The following is a 23,187-nucleotide window of genomic DNA, read 5'->3' on the forward strand; positions in this document are numbered from 1 at the left end:
CCCCGTACCGGCTGCGGTTTCGGGCTGCTGCAGTCTCGAGACAGTTTTCCAGAGACAAACCCATGTTTCCTGTGCTCTGGCACTAAATTTCCAGCTACCTTTACCACCCGGCCCTGTTGTCATTAAGCTGCAAGCCTTGGGGGCCTCCAACTTCTGTCCCCAGGAAGGCCCCATGTCCTCCCCAACTGGGTGACTTCACACCATATATGGGGCTAAACCAGGGGTCTCACCGGCAATGATCCCACTCCCAGGAGCCCTTGTACAGTGTCTGGGGACATCTGTGGTTTTCACCCTGGGGTGCTCTTGGCACGGGGTGGGTGGAGGCAGGGACACTGCCCAGCACCTGCAGTGCCCAGGACACCCCACCCCAGAGAATGATCCAGGCCTAATGTCCACAGTGCCCAGCGGGGAACCTTGAGTTAGCCACCCCCCCCCCCGGCCCTGTCTACGCAGCCCTGCACTTCCAGCCTCACTGGCCAGCTGGGCACATGGCTGGGTGATGGTGCCACATCGTTTGCCACATCCTCCTCTCTCCTCAAAGTACTGTCCGTCCCATGAGGCACAGCAAGGACCCTGCAGCCAGGTCACTCTCAAATCCCCTGATGGCTTCATTGCCCACCTGAATCTTCTCTGTTGATACCTGGGGCCATGGTTTGTTTTTCTGGCCTGTGACTTTGAGAACCCCTTGTGGGAGGCTAGGGGTCCACTATGGCCCCAGCATCATGCCTTGCTGAGCATGCATCCTTATGTTAGTCAGTATATTGATAAACAGTAGAGACCAGCAGCGCCGGGCTATTTGAGTGTGGGACATTGAAAACCCTCCAATCTCTTAGAGCTTTTAAAGGGGTTTTTAGTATGGGAGGGTGAAGAGACATGGCCACATATGTCCACAAAAAAGATTTGCATGCAAACGTTTGAAGCAGTGTGATTTGTAGTTACCAAAAAGTGGAGACAACTGCAGGCCCCTCAACAGGTGAGCGATGGGTCAGCAAAACATGGTCCATCCCCAAGATGGCATATTACTCGGCCATGAAAAGGGATGAAGCTTGACACAGGCTAGAGCAGGGGTGCGTGTGGAGAGCATTGTTTATCTGTGGCAGCTTCTCTGTGGGTTGTTCCAGCTTAAGGGTGGGACGTGTCTCGGTGTGGCCCGCAGGGTGACCTCCCTGTCCAGCTACCATCCATTTGGACCTAACCAGGAAAGGCAGGTGTGACCGTGGCTTAGCCGGAGTCTCTTGGTTCACTTCTCTAGTGCAGGGTCAAGTACACTGAGCCAGCCCCCTGGGCTGCAGGGATCTGGGGCGGTGTGGGTGACAGATCCAGCTTTGTCCAGTTGAGCCAAAAGGCCCCTCAGCAAGGGCCAGGCAGGAGAGTTGGGGCCCTTAGTGTGGGGGTGTCCAGTCTGAGAGATGAGGCTTCACCTGATGACTGGCCAGAGGTCCCCAAGGGCACCCCCAGGTGTGGTCACTCAGTGTGTGGTTGTCCTTGCAGCCATGGTTCATGACAGCAAAGGGACACAGCAGAGTCAGCAAAGGGGAACGTTGTGTGGGGGGTATCGTGTGGGGTGCATTGGGGAGGCCAGGCCCAGCTTCCAGAACCCTCTCCCTGTGGAGTCACACAGGACATACTCTGCCCCCAGCATGGAGCAGTGATGACACGTGAGGAGTGTTGTCCCCAGGGAAGCTTGCAGAGACCCCACGCCCGGCTGTCCCTGGGGGCTGGTCACACGGTCCCCTGCCTGGCCCGTGCTGAGATTCTAGACCCCAGAGGAAATCAGGGGTCGGGCATAGACCTCAGTGTTTGTAGGAGCAGTTTAGGCCCATCCGCCCCTGCTGTCCGTGAGGTGGGGGGCCCCCATCCAGGTTCCCGGATGCCCCAAGGGCAGCCTCACCGGCGCCTTCTGAGGTCACAGCCCCAGGCCTGCGCTGGGGCTCTGCTCTGCTCAGAGACCGACTGTCCCAGTTCATCCGGGACCAGGGGAGTTTCCGGGACTCAGGACTTTCACGCTGACTCCGGGGAAGTCCCAGGAAGACCAAGATGAGTTGGCCACCCGTGGGCACCAGGGACAGGGCACTGACTCAGCCTCCTCCTCCTCCTCCTTCTCCCAGGGGGACCACGGAGCTCAAAAGACATAGATAAACATCTTTTATAAACTATAAAATGTCATGTAAACATCAATCCTTGTTTCAATTCAGTTTTTACACACCTGGAAAACGTATTAGGAACAATGTGGTGAATCTCCAATGTCTTGCCTTGTTGAACGGAACCTCTCTGGGGTTGCCTCCGTGCTGTCCCCACAGTTTGGCTGGGAACGAAAAGGCAGGACTCCCCGAAATGATCTCTACCGTGTCTGGTCACGGGCAGGGGACTGTCCTTCGATATTGACCCCGTCCAATACCCCCCCCATCCCCGGCCACACCGACCTAAAATGCTGTGTTTCTCTTTCAGGGAGCGAAGCTTGGATTCCGAGCCTCTCGGTGCTGGGGACAGCCAGGCCGTGTGCACAGGTCAGTGCCACGATGTTTTCTTCGTTCCACATTCACAGTTGTCGCTGGTGTTCAGTTGGCTCTTTGGGACGTGGGGCTGCCATCGGCGCAGGCGCGTTGGCCTCAACAGCTATGTGTCCGCAGCTCGTCTTTTCCACCCAGGGCGCATTTCCCGCCCTCAAAGCAGGGTACGCAGTGCTGGAGAGGCGCACGGCTGTGTCCCTGCCTGTCCCGGGTCTCCCATCCTAGGGGGTTTGCAGAAGGAGGCTTCAGCCCTCACCCCCATCCCCAATCACATGGAGGGCGATGTGTCGATGGTCCCCACCCAGGGCAGAGCTGAGTCTCTGGACACCGTATGCGTCTGAAACGCGACATCCACCCTGGTGGGATGGCAACCTGGGGACGCTCCAGTGACCGATGGTTTCTTAGTCCGTTTGCGTTGCTGTAAAGGAATACCCGAGGCTGGGTGACGTATAAAAACAGAGTTTATTTGATTCGAGGTTCTGCAGGCTGTGCAAGGAGTGTGGCGCCGGCACCTGCTTCTGGGGAGGGACCCAGGCTGCCTCTGCTCAGGGAGGAACGCCCAGGGAAGCAGGGGTGTCAGTGGCGGGAGGAAGGCAGGCAGGGCGGGGGCGGGGCGAGGAGGTGCTGGGCTCTTCTATCTTATTTTTTTATAAATCAGCTCTCTCAGGAACTAATATAGCAAAAACCCAATCATTACCCCAAGGATAGCACCACGCCACTCCTGAGGGATCTGCCACCAGCTATATCATCTGGGACGATTCTTTTGAACACGTTAGGGGCAGAGCTGAGACTCCAGTGTTGGTCCCTTAACTGTCATCTGTCTGGTTGTTTCTGAGGGTTTTGAAAAGCTTCTAAAATGTAGGGGGAAGAAATCATTTAAAAATAAATTATATTCCATTGCTTTGCTTTGTGCACAAAACCAGTAAACACACACACACACACACACACACACGTTAGTGAAGAATGCAGAATTCCCCGAGAAAGGCAGATCTGTGGGGGCAGGAAGGTGATCTGTGGTGGTCAGAGGCGAGGGCCGTCTGCATGCACCAGGGGTCTCTCGGGGGTGAGGGAACAGTTCAGAACTGTGTGGCGGGGGTGGCCACATGACTCGGTGGACTTAATAAAAAAATCTTTGGATTGCACACTTCAGTTGAATTGTTTGGCATGTAAACTGTACCTCGGTAAAGTTAAAACATGGGCATTTTAGCTCAGCCCAATAGAAATCATTTTGGTCTCAACCGTAGTAGACGACTTTTAAGCTTTGAGCAGATTCCTTAGTGTTCGCCTCCCTGGCAGCAGTGACAAGCCACCATTGTCATGGGCAGTAACTCCAGAGCAGACTGACTTACAAAGAGAAGGTTATGTACACATAGAGAAATGAGTTAAAGAACCCAAGTGTCCGTCAAGGTGTGACTGGACAAAATAGAGCCATCCATCCACGCACGGGAGTATCACTCAGCCGGGAAAAGGGACGAGGCTTTGACACAGGCCACAGCGTGGATGGACCTTGAGGACATCGTGCTCAGTGAGAGACGCCAGACACAGAAGGACACACAATGCAAGACTCCATTTATATGAAATGTCCAGAACAGGCAGATCCACAGAGACGGGACATGGATTCGTGGTTTCAGGGAGAGGGGGACGGGGCAGTGGTGACTGCTGATGGGATCGGGGCTTCTTTTTGGGGTGATAGAATGTTCTGGAATTAGAGGTGACAGTTGCACAATTCTTTGAACATACTGAATGCCACTGAATTGCGTATTTTCAATGGGTGGATTGTGTGGCATATGATTTGTATCTCAATAAAGCTGATGTGTGTATATATGGAGAGCTGTTTTATGCATATAAAGCATGGATATAAAAAGCTTTTATATATATATAAAAGAATCCAAATATAAAAGTGTGAAAGACTTCATATTGTATGATTCCACTTATAGGAAGTTTCTAGAAAAAGCTACAGATCAGCAGTTGCCTGAGGGCCAGGGGTGGGATCAGAACAGCTTTTGGGGCCGATGACAGTGTTCTGTAATGAGATTTTGCCGCTGGTTGCACAACTGTATAAATTAACTGAAACTCTTGCAACTGTGTGCACTTAAAGACGGGTGGGTCTTCGGGCGTGTAAATCTTACCCAGTGAGGCCATTAAACAAACAGAAAAGCTCAGTCGGAAAGAGAACAGATGGCAACACCATGGTAGGAAGGCGAGGCAGAGCCGGGAAGGTGTTAAAAAGTTTCAGGTGGCCGGGTGCAGTGGCTCACGCCTGTAATCCCAGCAGTCTGGGAGGCCAAGGCGGGAGGATCACTTGAGGTCAGGAGTTCGAGACCAGCCCCAGCAACATATGGAGACCCTGTCTCTAGAAAAAAATGGAAAAATTAGCTAGGTGTGGTGGCGCATACCCATGGTCCCAGCTACTCAGGAGGCTGAGGCAGGAGGATCACTTGAGCCCAGGAGGTTGAGGCTGCAGTGACCTGTGATGACGCCACTGCACTCCAGCCTGGGTGACAGAGCGAGACCCTGTCTCTAAAAAGGAAAAGTTCCAGGAGCTCACTGGGGCTGGCCACACCACAGGTGTTTGGTGTTGGGCTCTTTTATTTTATTTTATTTTTATGAGACAGGGTCTCACTCTTTGATACTCCTTCAAATGATCCTCCGATCCAGCCTCCTCATGGGAGGACCCTGTGCTGACACTGGGCCCCCGGGTCATCCAGGGTGACCTCCCGTCTCAAGATCCTTAACCTAATCCCATCTGTAGAGTCCCTTCTGCTATGTGAGGTGACATATCTACAAATTCTGAGGATCAGGACTTGGGCATCTCTGTTACTCCCTCTGCTGGAGTGGAACCCGCTGGAGGTTTGGGCTGAGCTGCGCTCCTCCCTGGCCTGATCCCACATGTCCCCAAGATTTCAAGGAGCAAGAAGGGAGACTGCAGCAGAGTCCACCAGGCGTGACTCTGGCCATCTTGAGGCTGGGTCTCTCGGGACTGTGACCACAGGGATCAGCTGCCCATACCCAGGTCCCTTCTTCTTGGGACTACCCTGGGATGAGGGGGCACCTGCTGATTGCTGGGGTACCTGTCCTTAATTTCATAGTATTAATTCCCATCATTAATAACTTCCATAATTTCATAGTATCAAGCTATGCACAGCAGCTTGACCTGAAGCTATTTCATCTCCAGCAAGATCGAAACTCTCTGAGCGGTTGGTTCGGGTTTGGTGTCATGCTCTGCTAGGTCAGCAGTCTGGGCAAGGTGAGAGCTCCGAGTGAACACAGGCAAAGAGCCGGTGGTGCGCCCGGAGTGGGCACGGCTGCGGCTCACCCGCCGGGCCAAGACAGGGCAGGCTACTGCGCTGCTGTGATTCCAGCTTCGAGTTTATAATTCTGTCTCACAGGAAAGCCGTCTTGGAGCCGTCTGCCCCCAGGCCACAGAGTATGTCTTCCAAGTCGGGCAGCTCCTTCCCTCTCCGGCTTGCCTGCTCAAGGGTTGCAAACTACGGCCCAAGGCCACACGGGGGACAGGGCAATTTTGAGGCAGCAGCCTGGATTTTTGGTCACCATCTTTGAGGGGAGCCAGGGGGCCCAGAGGATGGCATTCTAGCACCACCTGCCTCCAGCCCAGACCTTCCTCCCGGGTCTTCGGGCAAGAGCAAGACCCCGCCAAGTGAGTTGGGCTGAGGAAGGAGGTCCCAGCCCCAGGGAGACACGTTGGAACAGAGACGCAAGAGACAGGCGGTCCCCAAAGCCAGAGAGCAAGTTGGCAGCAAAGCTGGGACCAGAGTCCTGGTCTCTTTGGGCTTGTTGATGATCAGTCTGGTGCAAAACAGATCTCAGTGTTTAACTTTGTTGGGCAGGACGCGTGTGGGGTGCGTGTGCGTGTGTGTGTGTGTGTGTGTGTGTGTGAAACCAGGGAGCCCTGCCCACCCCGTCTTCAAAGTCAAAGTCAGACTTCTTGTTAAAAAAAAAATTAAAATGAACGAAGAAAAGTACAAAGAGGAACGCCAAGCCCTTCCCCACCCACCCAACAGTGACCGCTGTTCCCGTCCCGGTGAGCACGTCCCGGGATCTGTTTGTGAATTACGTCCACACGTACGATTCTAGGTGAATAGGATTTTGTTCTTCAAGGTGCTCATTTTGATGAATGGGCCCCTTGTCAATAACTCTAGATTTCCGTCATCGTTGTTAAGGCTTGCTTAATACTCCATGTGACAGGGCATGGCCATCTATTCCCTTTTAAATGATTTTGTAATTTATTTAAGTGATTCTCCCTTGATGGGCTTCTGGAATGTTTCTCTCTCTCTCTCTCTCTTTCTTTCTTTCTCTCTTTCTCTCTCTCCTTCCTTCCTTCCTTCCTTCCTTTCTTTCTTCTCCCCACCTTTGTAAACCCTTGGATGGCTGTGGTTTCCTGTAAACCCCTGTAAATGATTGTGTGTGATTGACTTTTTGACATTGAACTACAATGACCTCCAGAAATGTCCCGTTTTCCACCAGGAGTGTCCATTTCTCCACCCTCCCAACTACAGTCTTTAAATCTTTGCCAACCTGACAAGTGAGAACAGTTCCTTTCTGTTTTGTTTGGGTCTCCCGGGCTGCGGGTGCAAGCAACCCGCTCTCTCAGGTGTCTCTTGGGCGCGTCACCCGACGTGTTCTCTGCTGACCTCTCTGCTGAAGTCTCTGTCTCTCCTCGATTTGTTTGAAGTCTTTATATACGTTCGTTTGAACTCTGCAAATATTTTTCTGAGCACGTCTTTCGACTTTGCTTACAGTGGCTTTTGCCACAGAGGATTTTCAGTGTTTTTCATACATCAGTGTTTGCCTTTGTTTTGTGTGGCACTCTTCCAGATTTTAAGATTATAAAAAAAAAGAATCATTTGTATTCTGTACTGGCTGCATGTGCTACACTTAAATCTTGAACCGTTTGAAATTTAACTTTGTTAGTGGGTCTCACGGGGGCGGGTGATTCTGCCTCTCCACCCTGGAGGGGTGACTCTGGGCAGTGTCTGGGGACATTTGTGGTTGTCACAGATGAGAGGGGGGTGCTCCTGGCATGGGGTGGGTGCGGGCCAGGGACCCTGCTCAGGACCCTGCAGCGCCCAGGATGGCCCCAGTGTCCACAGCGCCACGGTGGCAGTCCCTGTCCCAACATAAGCGTTTCGCTGTCCTCTTTGCTCACGGCATACAGTACAGAAGAACTCTGTGACCTCCAAATCGAAGCCTGTGTTTTTCCGATAGCCCTTTGTTCTCCCTGGGAGTTCTTGAGCATTTCTGCCAAGAGCATTACCGGAGCCTTTTATCTCGAGAGCGGCCCCTGTGTGGTGAGCAAACTCCAACCCCAGCCTGCCCGTCACAGCGCACCTCTTCCCCCCGGCTGGTTCCCGGCTTTCAGCCTGCCCTGGGCATGTTGAAATGCACATTATTATCAGTTTTTTTCCGTGGACAAGTTGTTCCTCTAAAAGAACTGCCAAGATAATACTGTCAAAACCTTAAAATGTTCTGCTCACAGAAGGTCACAGGCTGCCGCTGCTGCCTTCCCCACCAAAAACCTGTACAGTCGACATGTAATTAGGGGGTGCCACGCTGAGCCCCCCCGGGGGCCTCTGCCATGGCCCCCAGTGCCTGAAACCCCCTTCTTGCACCCTGTTGCCACTGCGTCTGCAGCCGGGGACACGTCGTGCTTCCCAAGGTGGCAGGGGAGCTCGGACACAACCTTGACCCTTTACAGCAGGGGTCACCTGGAGGTGATCCTGCCCCCCCCGAAAGGACACTGGGCCATGTCTGGGGACATTTGTAGTTGTCATGATTAGGGGGAGCTCTTGGCATGGTGTGGGTGGAGGCCAGGGATGCTGCCCAGCACCCTGCAGTGCCCAGGACGGCCCCCCATAGAGAACAATCCGGAGAAGTGTCCACAGTGCAGGAGGGGAGGGAGACCCTGAATTATTAATACTTATTTGGGGACAAAAACTGAGTCCATTCCCCGCTCATGCTGGACACCAGAGTAAACTCCTGATGGGGCAGATGGTACAGACCAGGGGACCCCCAGCCCCTGGGACTCCCCTCTTCCCTCCCTCCTCACTCAGTGGTGGATTTAAATGTGTGCAGCCTCCTAGCACCTCAAGAGGGCAGGGGATGGTGGGACACAGAGTCTCTTGGGGCTTGTGAAATCCCCTCACTCAGGGGGGTCTCAGCTGGAGGCACTTTTGTCCCCAAGACATTTTTGGGTGTCTGGATTGATGGGTGCTCCTGCATGGAGACCAGGGACACAGCTCAGCATCCTGCCATGCATGGGAGGGATCAGCCCTGAATGCCCACAGTGCCCGGGGTGAGACCCTGGTGCCTGAGAACCTCGCCTCGGGGGTGAGTCAAGATCGTTCTGTCTGTTTCTTGTCTGACCGACTTACTGTGTGGTTCCTGCTCAAGCCCCAGCAAACAAACCCACTCTTTGGAGCCCTGCAGGTCAAGGCCCATCGCAGACCTCCTCTCAGTCCTTCTTCAGGGTCAGTGACTGTCACCACCCAATTTTCCCGAGCTGAAGCTGGACACCTGAAGAGGCTCCGGTGTGCAAGGACCAGGCAGGGGACCACTCCACAGGGCAGCGCAGTGCGCATGCGTGCCCGTTGCTAAGCAACCACTTGCACAGTCAGCCTCCCACAGAGCGAGGGATGCTGCAAACACGGTCACTGCGGAGTCATCCGACCTCGGCCGCCTTTGACTCAAAACTCACATGGGGTTGACACTCATGTATGATGAGAAGTCAGGGGATGGAGGACATGGGGGAGCCAAGTGGGGGCCGGAGGGGGCCTCGTTGGCAGTTGCCACATCCCCCAGGGCCCTTTCTCAGCTCTGCCAACCGGCCCCCAGTGTGATTCCACCTGGCCATGGACACTGACGGTGTGGGCACTGGGATTCTTTTCCTTCCCTCTGCTTCATCCATTTTGTCAGCAGACATCCACCTGTGTGCGTGTGTGTGTGAGTGTGCACATGCATGTACATGTTTATGTTTGTGTGTATGTTTGTATGTGGGGAGTTTATGCATGTTTGTGTGGGTGCTTGCGTATGTGAGTGCACACGTGTACATGTGTATGTTTGTGTGGGGAGTGTATGCATCTTTGTGTTGTTACTTGTATGTGTGTATGTGTTTGTGTGTTCATGTGTATGTGAATGTGTTATGTGAGTGTGCATGTGTGTGTGTGGGTGTATGTGTGGGAGTGTATGTACATTTTGTGGGTACTTGTGTATATGTATATATATGTGTTTGTGTGTGTGGGTGTATGTTTGTGTGGGAGTGTATGCATGTTTGTGTGGGTGCTCATGTACATGTATACATCTGTGTGCATGTGTCTGTGTGTGCACATGTGTGTACCCATGCATGCTTGTGTGTGTGTCTATGACTATGTCTGGGTCTGTGTGTTTCAATGTTGAACTCTGCAGTCACCCAGAATTGATTTCAGCCCACAGCATAAGCCAGGGATCTAAATTTCATTTCTTTTCCAAGCACTTACCCAGTTTTCCTGGCACTACTGATTAAAGATTCCCCCTTTCCCCAGCGAGCAGCAGCCTCTCACAAGTCCAGGGGAACTTCTGCCAGGACCTCTGCCCCCACCGGCTCCCGCCGCCTCCTCCTCCTCGCTGCCTCAGGAAAGCAGCAGCTCTAGTCTTGTTGGCCCTAAAGAAAGCAAACAGAGAGCGGCCTGTGGAGGGTGCCATGTGGCAGAGACCCGAGGGTGGCCTCTAGGAGCTGAGAGCATCCCCCATCCAACAGCCACAAGAAAACAGGGACCTCTTTCCTACAACTGCAAGGAAACAGATTCTGCAATAACCCCAAGGAGCTTAGAAGAGGACCCTAAATTCCAGTGAGGACTCAGCCCAGCCAATACTGATCTGATTCCAGGCTTACAAGACTGGAATCTTACAAGATTGAGTTGAGGACCCCGCGAAGCCATGCCAGACCCCTGACATACAGAAGCTGTGAAATGACAAAGGGGTGTTGTTTTAAACTGTGAAGTCTGTGGCAATTTGTTACGCGGCAATAGCTGACTAATACACCTACTATGTTACAGTGGAGCGAATTGTCTCCATTTCACGGATGACAAGAATGGTAGCGGAGAGAAGCTAAGTGACGTGCCCAGGGCCACATGGCAACTGTTTCGTGATTGTCACCTGGGGCCAGACGTCAGCTCTTTAAGATCAGGCATTGGTCCAAGTCCCCGTGAGATGTTTAGCAAGTGAGTGAAAGAAGGAAAGAATGAAAGATCTGGGACATAGCCTCACCTGACCTCCTGCACACAGGTGAGTCTGTGGCCAGGACCAGTGACACCACGGGACAGTGAGTGAAACCTCCAGAACATAACTGTCGTGGCCCCGGAAGGAGTAACGATCACGTGGAGCACCCGGGCTGAGTCAGTTGCTGGAGCTGAGGTCTGAGCTAATTAGCCTCCTGGAATGTGACATGCTGTTCCCCGGCTCCTTGACTAATGCTCTGTCTGATTCAGAGCTTTGCTCGTAATGACAGGCAAGCCTTGAGCCAGTCATTCTGTGCCCCACGTGAGATGGGGACCCAGGAGCAGCTGGCAGGGACAGAAAGCCAGGCTGGCTGGCACTCCAGGACAGGTGTTCACGCCGTGCAGGCTGCCAGCTGTGGCTGTCCTTGAAGGGAGCTGGGGCCAGAGGAAGCAGGTGCAGAAAGGACAAGGCACACGGAGGAGGCGGGAAGAGAGGTGGCAGCAGGGACTTGGGGCTGGAACCGCACCCTTGGGCACCCTTGGGAAACCATCAACCAGGGTCCTCCTCCTGGCACCATGGGGTGGGCTTGCCACTGTTAATGTGGGGGCGTCCTGAGCCCTGCAGGGTGCTGAGCTGTGTCCCCAGCCTCCACCCACTCCATGCCAGGAGCTCCCCCTCCCTCCATTGTTAACAACCATAGATGTCCCTAGACACTGCCAAGTGTCACCTTGAAGGGACAGAATTGCCCCAGTTGAGACCCTAATCGAGTGAACTGATGAAGACAGCACTGCCCGAGGGTGAAAGCAGGTGCCCACGCACCAGGCTTTATGTGGGGCTTCAGGGAGGGCTTCCTGGAGGAAGTGACATCTGAGTTGAGTATGGACAGAACTCTGGAACTGACTTGGGAGGGGACAGGGCACACAAGAGTTGGACCCAGGACCTCAGGTACAGTGAGGGGGAGGGAGCAAGGAGCCACAGGTCCCAAGGGCAGGAGGGAGCCATGGAGGGTTCCAGCCCCATCCATGACAACAATCAGTTGGTTTGGCTCCAGCCTCCTTCTCACTCTCTGCTTCTCTTTGGTAAAATCGGGGTGATAAGCACCTCACCGCCAGGGTCGTGTGAGGAATAAATGATGCAATCAGCTATGAGGTCCTTGTCCCGTGCCCAGGCACAGGGAGGGCATCGCGGGAACATGAAGTGCTCAGCGTCCGTCTACATTCCTGGAGGCGTCCTGTCCCCCGAGCAGGCCTGGGCTCTCTCGCTCCCTGCGTTCCCCTCTCTGGGCCCTGTCCTCTTCCTTCCCGAAGACTGTTCCTTTTCTGGCTTCCTTGGTAACCATGGAAATACCAGGAAGTGAGTGGGAGGCCCACAGGTCGGTGTCAGAACCCTGGTCCCCTGCTCCCTGATCCAGTGTCTGTGCCCTTGCCCAAGGAGGAGAAAGACTTCAGGGGACCCCCAGGGACAGAACGTGACCCCTTGGCACAGAGCCCAAGTCCCCGGGGAAGTAAACAAAAAGAGTCCACCCCAGCCTGGGGATCCCCAGCTCTGTGTCCCCCAGGAAGGATGACAGCTGGGCAGTGGCTTCTATGCCCTTAGCCGACCTTGGGTTTCCTGTTCCCCGGGGCAGGAGCGGCTTGGCCCACGGAGCGGAGAATTCCAGGCTCAGTAAACACCCGAGAGCTCGGTGGGGTGGGCCGGAGGTGCCGGTCTGTTGCCCGCCTGCCACTGCCTGGGGGTCATTAGGAAACCCCCCCCACCCCCGGCTTTCCCAGAAGGCTCTGCCAGGCCCGGCCTCCTGCAGAGGGAGGGGGCCTGGGACACTGCTGGGAACAGCTGCCTGCAGGGCCACCTGGCCGGGGATGCTCACAGCTGCTGGGGAGGAGGAACAAAGCCAGACAGAGGTGGGGGACTCTTTTTTAATTGTGGTGAAAACACATGTAACATAAAATTTACCATCTTAACCAGTTTTTAGTTTCCAGCTCAGTAGCATTAAGCACATGCACATTGCTGTGCAGCCGTCACCACCCTCCGTCTCCAGAACTTTCTCATCTTCTCAGACTGAAGCCCTGTCCCCATGAAATGCTCACTCCCCACCGCGTCCCCAGCCCCTGGCACCCACAATCCTACTGCCTGTCTCTGTGGCTCTGCCTGTTCTGGACATTTCATATAAATGGAGTCATACATTGTGTGTCCTTCTGTGTCTGGCGTCTCTCACTGAGCACGATGTCCTCAAGGTCCCTCCATGCTGAAGCCTGTGTCAGAGCCTCGTCCCTTTTCGTGGCTGAGTGATTCTGTTCACCCAGAATCAGTGTGTGGACGGACCACGTTGTGTTTGTCCATTTGTCTGTCCGCCACGCACCTTGTGGCTCTCATGCATGACATTGCTGACAATGTGGTGTGCGAATATGTGTCTGGGTCTCTGCTTTCAGTTCCTTTGCGTATGGAACACCCTTTTGCCCTGTTTTGGTACCTCTGCCCAGCCTGTGGTCACCTCCGTCCCTCCCGGGAGAGCAGGGAACCCAGGCTGAGCCTCAGAGTCCAGGAGCTGGGCCAAGAAGCAGCTCGTCCCTCCCCCCTCACCTGGGTCCCAGGAAGAGGAGCAAAGGCTTTGCACTGGGCAAGGACTGTGCCCGTGGCATAAAAATGCAAAGTGTGCAAGTGTTGCACAGTGACAGCGAAGCCTCCCTCCCCGCTGCGTTGCTGGCTTTGGGCTCCCCTTCCCGGAAGCAAGTGGCCTCACCAGTTTCTGGGTCTCTTCACCTTCATTTCTGACTGATTGTTTCTGCAGGGCGACATCTCGCACCTCTGTAAGCCTAAAACCCCCGGGTGGAGGGGGCGCCAAGGGCAGGGCTGTGGTCGGGCAGCCCGAGTGCCTGGCAGCCTGCCCAGGGCACAGCCGCAGTTTAATAATAATCTGCCCCACCAAAAAGAAGAAGAAGGAGGGACCCTCCGGGAAAGGTGCCGTGTGGCAATTACCCAAGGGCAGCCTGAATGCTCGTGGGGACGGGGGTGGGGAGGAAGTAACCTTTAAATCGTCAGAGGGGGTTTTGTGCATTGAACTTGCTCCTCAGTGGCGACCAGCGTCAGGAGGGGAGAGAGGGGAGCAGATGAGTCTCTTGTGGCTGCTGTGACAGGTGACCACAGACCTAGGGGACTTAAAACCACAGACATTTCTTCTTGCACAGTCCTGGAGGCCAGACCCCCAGAGTCAAGGTGTCTCAGGGCCGACCTCCCTCCAGAGGCTCCTTCCTGCCTCTTCCAGCTTTGGGGGACTTCAGGTGTCCCTTGGCTTGTGGCCCCATCGCTCCAGTCTCTGCCTCCTCTGTCTTCTCCTCTTTTGTCTCTTGCGAGAACACTTGTCTTTGGACTTAGGGCCCACACTACCCCAGCACAGCCTCGCCTTAGCCAGTGGCATCTGCAAAGGGCAGAGGCCCCCTTTCCAAGGAAAGTCTCTGTCTCCGTCCGCTGGGGCTGTCACAAAACGCCACGGACGGGGCGGCTCCAGCAGCAGACATTCATTTCCTCGCCGTGGCACGGGCTGCGGGTGCACGATCAAGGTGTGGGCAGGTGGGTTTCTCCTGACGCCTCTCTCCTCAGCTTGCAGGGGGCCGCCTCCTCGCTGTGTTCCCGCGTGGCCTTTTCTCTGTGTGTATGCAGCTCCACTGCCTCTTCCTCTTCTGAAAAGGACACGCGTCCTTATAAAAACACCCTTATGACTCATTTAACCTTCATAGTGTCTTTAAAGACCCCATCTGCAAATGCAGTCACGTGTTGGGACGGTTAAGGCTTCAATGTACGGGTTTTAAGAGAACACAGTTCAGAGCATAGCAGTCACCTTCTGGGGTCCCACCCCCTGCAGGGGAGCCGGGCTGTCCTCGGTCCTCAGTAGGCAACTGGGGTCGTGGGGAGGGAAGGTCAACCCAGAAAAAGGTAAAAGGTGACGGTTGACGGGGCCCCTGTTTGCTCAAGGCTGCACGAGTCATGCAGCTTCTGTGTAACCTCCAGCCTTCAGCGTGCCCTGAGGGAGGGGACACGTCACCGCTTTCATAAACGAAACTGGAAGCCCAGGCTGGGGGGGTTACCCAGGGTCCCAGAACTCTGCCTCGAGTCAGGTCAGCACTTCCAGCCCCGGGATATCTGTTCTCTGCAGGACACCGGCGGCTTGGCTGGGGAACCCGTGGCGTGTGCACGCCCCCAGACCCCCAGGGTGGCCAGCAATGTGGTCTTAAGAAACCCCCTGACAGCTGGGATATTTCAATGAAATCTTTGCTTTTGCTTTTAATTGCCCGAAAATGTTGGATTCTTGCCCGAGATCTTTCTAACTTGTTTCGATAGGAAAGGATTCTGCCATTTCACCTTTTTTAAATATCCTGTTGGTCTAGGGGCTTAGCAGCCCCTTGGGTGGCACGGGAACTGCTCTGGGGTGTTGGGGGACAGGCTGAAGGCCGTTCCTCTGGCTGTGGGGGGATTACGGGGGAGCAGTGACCAGCCTGGAGCCAAAATGCAGGCGTACCCACTTTTATTTTACAAGTATGTTTCTCTCTCTTTTTTTTTTTTAGAAAAAAATAGCTTTATTGAGATATAATTCACAAAGTACAAAATTCACTCTTTAAAAGTGTACAATTCAGTGATTTTTAGCACATTCAGAGTTGTGCAACCATCACTTCTAATTCCAGAACATTCCATCACCCCAAAAGAAGCCACAGACCCATAGCAGTCACTCCCCAGCCCCTGGCACCCACGAATCCACGTCCCGTCTCTGTGGATCTGCCTGTTCTGGACGTTTCATATAAACGGAGTCTCACACTGTGTGTCCTTCTGTGTCTGGCGTCTCTCACTGAGCACGATGTCCTCAGGGTCCCTCCACGCTGTGGCCTGTGTCAGAGCCTCGTCCCTTTTCCTGACTGAGTGATACTCCACGGTGGCGTTTGCTTTAGCAGGCGCTACATGATGGACGTGGCAGTGGCAGTCTGACGTCTGTGGGTGCTGCACCGTGGATATGGGTTGGCCAGTTGCAGACGAGCCCTTGCTGCAACAGTGCCATAGTCTAGACCTGGAGTAGCAAACTTCCCTGCAGAGAGCTGTGAAGTCTTAACCTTTGCCGACCAGGCAGTCTCTGCCACTGTAGTGGAAAATCTGCCACAGGCGACATGTAAACAGATGGGCTCGGCCGTGTACCAATAAAACTTTATTTACAAAAACACCAGTGAGCCAGTGGCAGCCTGAGGACCACACTTTGGCAACTCCTGGCTCAGGACAAAGTTTCTCAAACTTTCTGGTCCTGAAGATTCCCAAGAGCTTTTATTTATGTGGGTTTTTTTTTTTTAATCGATATTTGCTATATTTGAAATTAAAACCAAGAAAATGTGCAGTATGTATTAATACGTTAAAAAAATAACAATAATAAACTCTTAGGGTAACAAAAATGACACTTTTTTTTTACATGGAAAATAACTATTTTCCAAAACACACAAACAAGAAAATTAGTGGAAATGCCAAGGAAAGACCAAGAAACTGTCACAGCCCAGAGAAGCCTTAGATGTTGTGACAACTAAATGCCACATGGGATCCTGGGCAGGGCCCTGGGGCAGGAAAGGGCATAAGGGGAAACTGAGGAAACCTGAATGAAGTGTGGAGTTTGCTTAATAGTGTCCGTTACTCAGCTGTGACCGGGATGTCACCTCAAGAGGAAGCTGGCGGGGCCTAGGCGGGGACTTTCTATACTATCTTTGTAACTTTCCTGTAAATCTAAAATTACTCCAAATAAAATGTTTATTTTTTAAAAAATAGAACAGAAGACAGAAATGTGGCTGAGAGCTCCGTTAGAGGAGGGTGAGACCTTTGTCCTCGGTGCCCGGTGCCCAGGGGTCGGCAAGATGGACAAGCCAGTGGGTGGAGGGTGGACGGGGGGTCAGCAAATATTGACCCAGCAGCACCCACTGTGTGCCAGCGACAGTCTAGCTGCTGGAGACCAGCCCGACTCAGACAGAATAAAGTCCTGTCCTCGGGGGGCGTCCATTCCAGCACAGGGTGGCACGTCACACCCAGGCACGAGGCACGCAAGAAAACGAAACAGAGTCTTAGAAAACAAGGAAATGGGATGGGGCGGGGCTGAGAGGAGAAAGGAAAGACTGTCTCTAGGGAGATGTTGGAGGCAGGGGGGAAGGCTCCCTGGAGGGGGGGTTTGGGAGCAGAGGAGGGAGCCAGGGACAGATGCTGCAGGGCTGCAGGTGGTGGACAGTCGTGAGGCACCATGGCCAGGTGTCCTGCAGGACGTCCTGGGTCTGGGTGGGTCTCATGTAGCTTCTTGGTCGGACCGACGGGGTCCCCAGGACTCACAGCCCGAGATGGGGTCAGAGCTGCAGGGACCTGGGTGGGCTTGACCCCTCGAGGCTGGTGGGCTTAGCCTCCCCAAAAAACCAGGTTCTCAACTGGGACAGGTCTGCCCCCAGGGGACAACCACGTGATGTCTTGGGACATCTGTGGTTGTCACAACTGGGGGTGCCCCTGGCATGGAGTGGATGGACGCAGGGACACCGCTCAGGATCCTGCAGTGCCCAGGACGACCCTGCCACCGTCTGACCCTCTGGGAATTTATTCTAGGTGTCTAGTGTGAGCTAGGGATTGAACTTGATTCTTGTCCAAATAGTTAAATCAGGGTCTCTCCCCCTCAGTACCGTGGACACTGGGGCCAGATCATTCTCTGGGGTGCGGCCAGCCTGGCTCTGCATCTGGCCTCAGATGGTCTCTGGTGACTACCTGGCTCTGCCGTTGTAGCACAAAAGCTGCCGTGGACAACATGTCAAAGGATGGGTGTGGCTGTTTGCCGATAAAACTTTATTTACACAAACAGGCAGCCCACAGACACTGGTCGGCCCGTCCCTGATTCAGAGGGTCTCCTACAGGGACACGTCCTGACCTGATGGGTACTTTTTGGCTGTGTCCATGACATACTTTCCAACTCTACATTTTGTGTGAGATAATTGTGGGATACAAAGTCTTGGCAGGGAGGGGATGGGATCTTCTAACTCATCTGGGGGCAATTCTGCCCCCCACGAGACACTTGGTAAAGTCTGGGGACATTTTGAGTTGCTGTGACCCAGGGAAAGGTCATTGCCCCTGGCATGGAGTGGGTGGAGGCCAGGGATGCTGTAATCCCAGCGCTTTGGGAGTCTGAGGTGGAAGGATCACTTGAGCCCATGAGTTGGGGACCAGCCTGGGCAACATAGCAAGACCCCATCTCTACAAAAAAATAGAAAAATTAGCTGGGCATGGTGGTGGTGGTACCTTTAGTCCCAACTACTCGGGAGGCTGAGGCAGGAGGATCACTTGAGTTGAGCCTAGGAGTTTGAGGCTGCAGTGAGCTGTAATGATGCCACTGTACTCCAGCCTGGGTGACAGAGCAGCAAAGACCCTGTCTCTTTAGGGAAAAAAAAAAAAAAAAAAGGAAGGCTTTACTGAAAGGGGGGGACATCAGAACAGAGATCCTGCAGCGACAAGGGTAGGTTGTAAGAGTACTGGAGGAAAGTCTAGCAGAGCCGTGCAAATGTCCTGTGCCAAGAGGATGCCTCTGGGAGGGCTGAGTGGCTAGGGACGTCTGAGAAGCCGACAGGCCACTGTGAAGTGTCTGATTTTGCTCCTGGGGGTGCGGGGGCAGCGGGGAGGTGGGCGGCCTTGTGAGCAGGGGAGGCACATGGTCCGATGGAGATTCTGAAATGCTCCCACTGCCAGCCTGCTGCTGGGAACAGCCTTGACTCAGCTGGCGTCATTTTGTTCCTACACATGGCACAACTCAGAGCCCGCGGCGCCCTCCCTGACACAGCCAGCTCCCCCACAGCGGGGGTGCCAAGGGCATTGCAGGAACCGCCTGGGCTCCTCCCCCCACTCCCCCACCAGCCCCCACCTGGAGCTTGCTGGAAGCAGGCAGCTGCCCTGGGGCTCCCTCCCAGCCTCGGGCGTCAGTTTCCCGGAAGTCCAAGTCACTAGCCACAGCGCATTCTGCATTCTGCTGACATCACTCTGGGAGGCCAGGGCTGCAGCCACCCAGCCCCTTGGCTTCATGGAATGGGTGACATAACTTCAGGACGATGGCCTCTCCCCCGGCTCTCAAATCCTGGGGTCCTGCAGAGGACGGCCCTCACCCTGTTCAGGCAGGGCGTGCGCAAGCTCTGAGAGAGGAGTCAGCCAAGGTCCCTTGACCCCCAGCCCACCACAGACCAACGTCCCCAGCATCATCCTGGGAAATCTGAATCAAGGACTCTCGGGGCCGGCAGAGACCTGGAGACACAGTGAACAAGGTCACTGTGAGGTGGGGCCGTCCTGGGCACTGCAGGTGCTGAGCAGCGACCCTGGCCCCCACCTGCGCCACGCCAGGAACACCCCCAGTGGTGACAACCACAGATGTCCCCAGACATCGCCTAGTGTCCCTTGGCGGGCAGAATCCCCCCTCGGGGTTGGGGGGGCCCTGCTGTGGTCCAATACAGAGATGATTTGGGAACTGGCGGGCGGACGTGCTGTGCAGGGCTCTGGGGAGTGTGGGACACATCTGGGGGGCCCAGTGTGGCCCTAGGGAAGGTCCGGTGCCCTAGGTGGGGGCGTGTGCTCTCAGCACAGATTCTCACATTTCTGTTTGCCCAATTCCTGGAAAACACAGTTCTCAGCCCTTCTCCAGCCAAGGAGTCGTGTCCCGTACCCCTGACATTGCTGCCACATGTGGCCCTTCCTCACCCAGGCCTGTCCAGGACAGGTGCTGGGGGATGGGCGGGGGTGCCGTAGCCAACGCCTACCATTTTAGGTCGCCTCGGGGTCCACTTTGAACACAGGGCTCAGTCACCTTGACATGATTTCCAGTTCTGCACCACACCCAGAGGGCATCTCTCCCGCCCAGCAGACGGGGCTACCCATTTCCCGCCACCTCCTTGGAAGGGACCGTTCAGGCATTTGCCCTTGAACTTGAAGTGATCCACACCCTATTCCCACATACACTGCTAGTTGCTGTGCTGTAGGCTCTGTCCTTGATGACCGAGCGTGTGGCCCCGGGACCTGTGAGTGATAAAATGTTGTATCCACAGTGTCTCTTCCAGTCATCGAAGGAGAAAGACCCTAAAACACAGGCACCTGCTGGAGCTGCCTGCCCCTCTGCCCTCTCTCCTCAGAGCCTGGACTAGGGCAGGGGTCTTGCCCAGGTGTGATCCTACCCCACCCAGGGGACACTGGGCAACATCTGGGGACACTTGTGGCTGTCACAACTGGGGGGTGCTCCTGGCACGGGGTGGGTGGGGGCCAGGGACACTGCTCAGCACCTGCAGTGCCCAAGACAGCCCCACCCCAGAGAATGATCTGGCCCCCGTGTCCACAGTGCCCAGGGAGAGAGACCTTGGACCAAGGTCAATCTAATTATTTAAAAAAGAAAGATTTTTTAAGTTGCATTATTAAGTCAAGTATTAAACAGGTGCAGGTTTGGCACTGTCCTTCCCCACCAGACTGCAAGCCCCGTGCAGTCCTGGTGTGGTGACCACAACATCCCCGCGCCCCTAAGCGCTCACTCCATGGTGACAGCGAGGCCTGTCTGGCCATGACCACCAGGTGGCAGCACAGCCCGGCCCTCTAGAGACCGCTCCTGGCTCCGGCTCCGGCTCCAGCTCCGAGCGTCCCAGAAACACCGCAGTCTAGACGCTCGCCTGCCGGAATTCCTGTCCCCTGAAGTCAGTGTGCGTGGAGACATTCTCATTCCCGGCTCCCAGCCACCACTGCCCACCCCGCGTCTCCGGGGCTGTCTAGCCAGGGCCTTGGAGCCCTCGGCGGAGCTGCTTAGTAAGGGTCGGGGTGGAGGAAGGCCACACTGCCCACCACTGCCCGGAAGGCAGATCAGGAGAGGGAAGCCACCCCGCAGGCCTTACAGATGCGTGTGACACTCCACTGGGGCCTGGGTGGTCACTTGTGAGAAGGTTGACAAGCGTCCCCCTGGCCTGGCATGTGGGTGGCTTTGAGTTTGTCCCCTCCCCCACCTGGTAGGAACCGAGAGTCTCAGGTTTAGTGTCGGGGCAGCAGGTGTCTGCACCCTCAGCCCGACTGAAACCAAACCTGGCCCAGGAGAAACGGATCCCAGGGGCCGCCCAGGGCCAATACGGTCCAGGCCCCTTCCGGAACTCGGCAGCGCCTTGCAGCAGTGAGAGATGGTCTCTGTCACGTTAGCTGAGGCCGCCTGAACCACCCTCTGCCTTCCTGAGTCATCATCCTCTGCACCAAGTGACATCAACCTCCGAGGGTTTGGGGCAGGGACCTGGGTCCCCCATTCTTAGACGCCAGGCCTCGGTGTGCTGGTGGGGGCGGGGCCTGGCAGGTTGTTGGTCGTGGTGACTGACCTTAGCTGTTGGGATGCACACACCACCCTGGACCAATCAGTTTCCCCATACGAAGGTGCAGTGAATTCACCGGCTCACCAAGGGCCACCCAGCTGGCCAGCGGTGCCTCCCGGGTCCCACCGGATTGTTCTACAGTGTCTAGTCTGGAGCGGTTATGGGCTCTGCAAGCCAATTCCTCCTAACCCCAGGGGTCGGTTTGGTAGGGCTGTTGCAGTGAGCTCCACAGGACAGGGCTTCAGCAACAGAAATTTATCCTCTCTCAGTTTGGAGGCTGGAAGTCCAAGGTCAAGGTGTCGGCAGGCAGGGCTGGTTCCTGCTGAGGCCATGAGAGATCTGTCCCAGGTCTCTCCCAGCTCCTGGAGTTCCCTGCCCATCCTTGGCGCTCCTTGACTTATAGAAGTATCACCCCAATCTCTGCCTCCGTCTCCCCACGGAGATCTCCCTGTGCGCGTGTCTGTGTTCAAATGTCCCCCTCTTTATAAAGACACCAGTCATATCGGATCAGGGCCCACTCTACTCTAGTACACCCTCATCTTAGCTAGTCACACCTGCAAAGATCCTATTGAGGTCACATTCTGGGGTCCTGGGGGTTAGGACTTCACCCTAACCTGGATTTTAGGGTGTTCAGACCCCAACGCCAGACACTGGACTCCAGCCCTGTGGGGTCCTGGGTTGGAAACAAGTGCTCAGTGGCACCTCCCAGCTTGCTTTGCGGGAGCTAGACTCCCACCCAGCCGGGGGAGGGAGGAGCAGGGCGGCCGGGACACAGCCCTGGCTGCACTGGCTGCGTGTGGCTCGGGGCCAGGCGTGGCAGAGGGAAGTGCCTGTCAGTGCCATCTGCAAAACAAATAATGTTCTGAGAAAGTGCCGCAGTGCTTCCTTGAAGCCTCGTAGGGTGACAGCATGGTGGAAAGTTCTCCAGAGGAGGCTCTGCTCACCTGCAGAGAGACCTGAGACCCCCCTGCCTCCCTCCCCAGTCCAGGACTGTTTCCAGAAGTCTCTAGAGGGACACTTAACCCCTCAATGACAGGGTGCATCTGGCTGTCACATGCTGAGAGTGCACTTACTGCCTCATTCATCCCCCCAGCAACCCCAGGGATGGGGGCCTTGGTCGCTGCCCCAGATTTGTCAACAAAAAACATGGGGTTCAGAAAATTATACCAGTGGCTGTTCCCGTCCCTCCTCCCCAAGACCAACAGAAAATGAAAGTGGAACCCCAGCTTGTGCCTCGCTTCTCTTTAGACAGCTCTGGCTGCGCCAGCCCCTTCCAGGTCCCGGCAGCGTCGATGACAGCCCAGCTGCACCGGCCAGTGTTAACAGGTGGGACCTTTCCACGCAGCGGCACTTAGCACTCGGGGCTAGGTGGGCAGGCATCGCTCCAACCCACCCAGCCGCTCTGCACCGCTGGGATTCCGGAAGTGGCCAAAACACGATGCAGAGAAGGGAGCCTGAGGTCCCGCCTTGAGGAGGCGGCTAAACTGCAATTGTCACTCAGACCTGTCAGGGTCCCAAATCCCAGCCAGTTCCCAGGGTGCAGCAAGCAGGGCTGAAAAACCTCAGCGATCAAGAGAAATAATATTTTAATGTAAAATAAAAATTAACTCATTAATTTTATTTGAACTGAACCTATTTTATATTCTGATTCATTCTAGTTTGGTTTGATTTAATTTCAATGTAATATTATTTATTATTTCTATTTTATGGAATTTCTTTCTTTCTTTTTTTCTTTTTTTTGAGAGAGAGTCTCACTGTTGCCTGGGCTAGAATGCCTTGGCGTGAGCCTAGCTCACAGCAACCTCAAACTCCTGGGCTCAAGCAATCCTCCTGCCTCAGCCTCCCGAGTAGCTGGGACTACAGGCATGCGCCACCATGCACAGCTAATTTTTTGTATATATTTTTTTAGTTGTCCAGCTAATTTCTTTCTATTTTTTTAGTAGAGACGGGGTCTCGCTCTTGCTCAGGCTGATCTCAAACTCCTGCTGCTCTCGAACGATCCGCCCGCCTCGGCCTCCCAAGTGCTAGGATTACAGGCGTGAGCCACCTCGCCCGGCCTATTTATTATTTCTATTTAAAAAATTCAAAATCAATGCAGAAATCCA

At 54.8% G+C, this 23,187-nt stretch overlaps 1 protein-coding gene across 1 annotated transcript in view; it reads left to right on the forward strand.

The window, feature by feature from the left end:
- Positions 1 to 23,187, forward strand: part of GNG7 (G protein subunit gamma 7) — a 124,540-nt gene that overhangs the window by 32,932 nt on the left and 68,421 nt on the right. The window contains exon 2 of the mRNA XM_069497821.1: positions 2,449 to 2,507. The gene's annotated coding sequence lies outside the window, so the exon portion shown is untranslated. The remainder of the gene's footprint in view (positions 1 to 2,448; positions 2,508 to 23,187) is intronic.

The sequence above is a fragment of the Eulemur rufifrons genome, chromosome 2, assembly GCF_041146395.1.
Source record: "Eulemur rufifrons isolate Redbay chromosome 2, OSU_ERuf_1, whole genome shotgun sequence".
NCBI classification, from domain to species: Eukaryota; Metazoa; Chordata; class Mammalia; order Primates; family Lemuridae; genus Eulemur; species Eulemur rufifrons.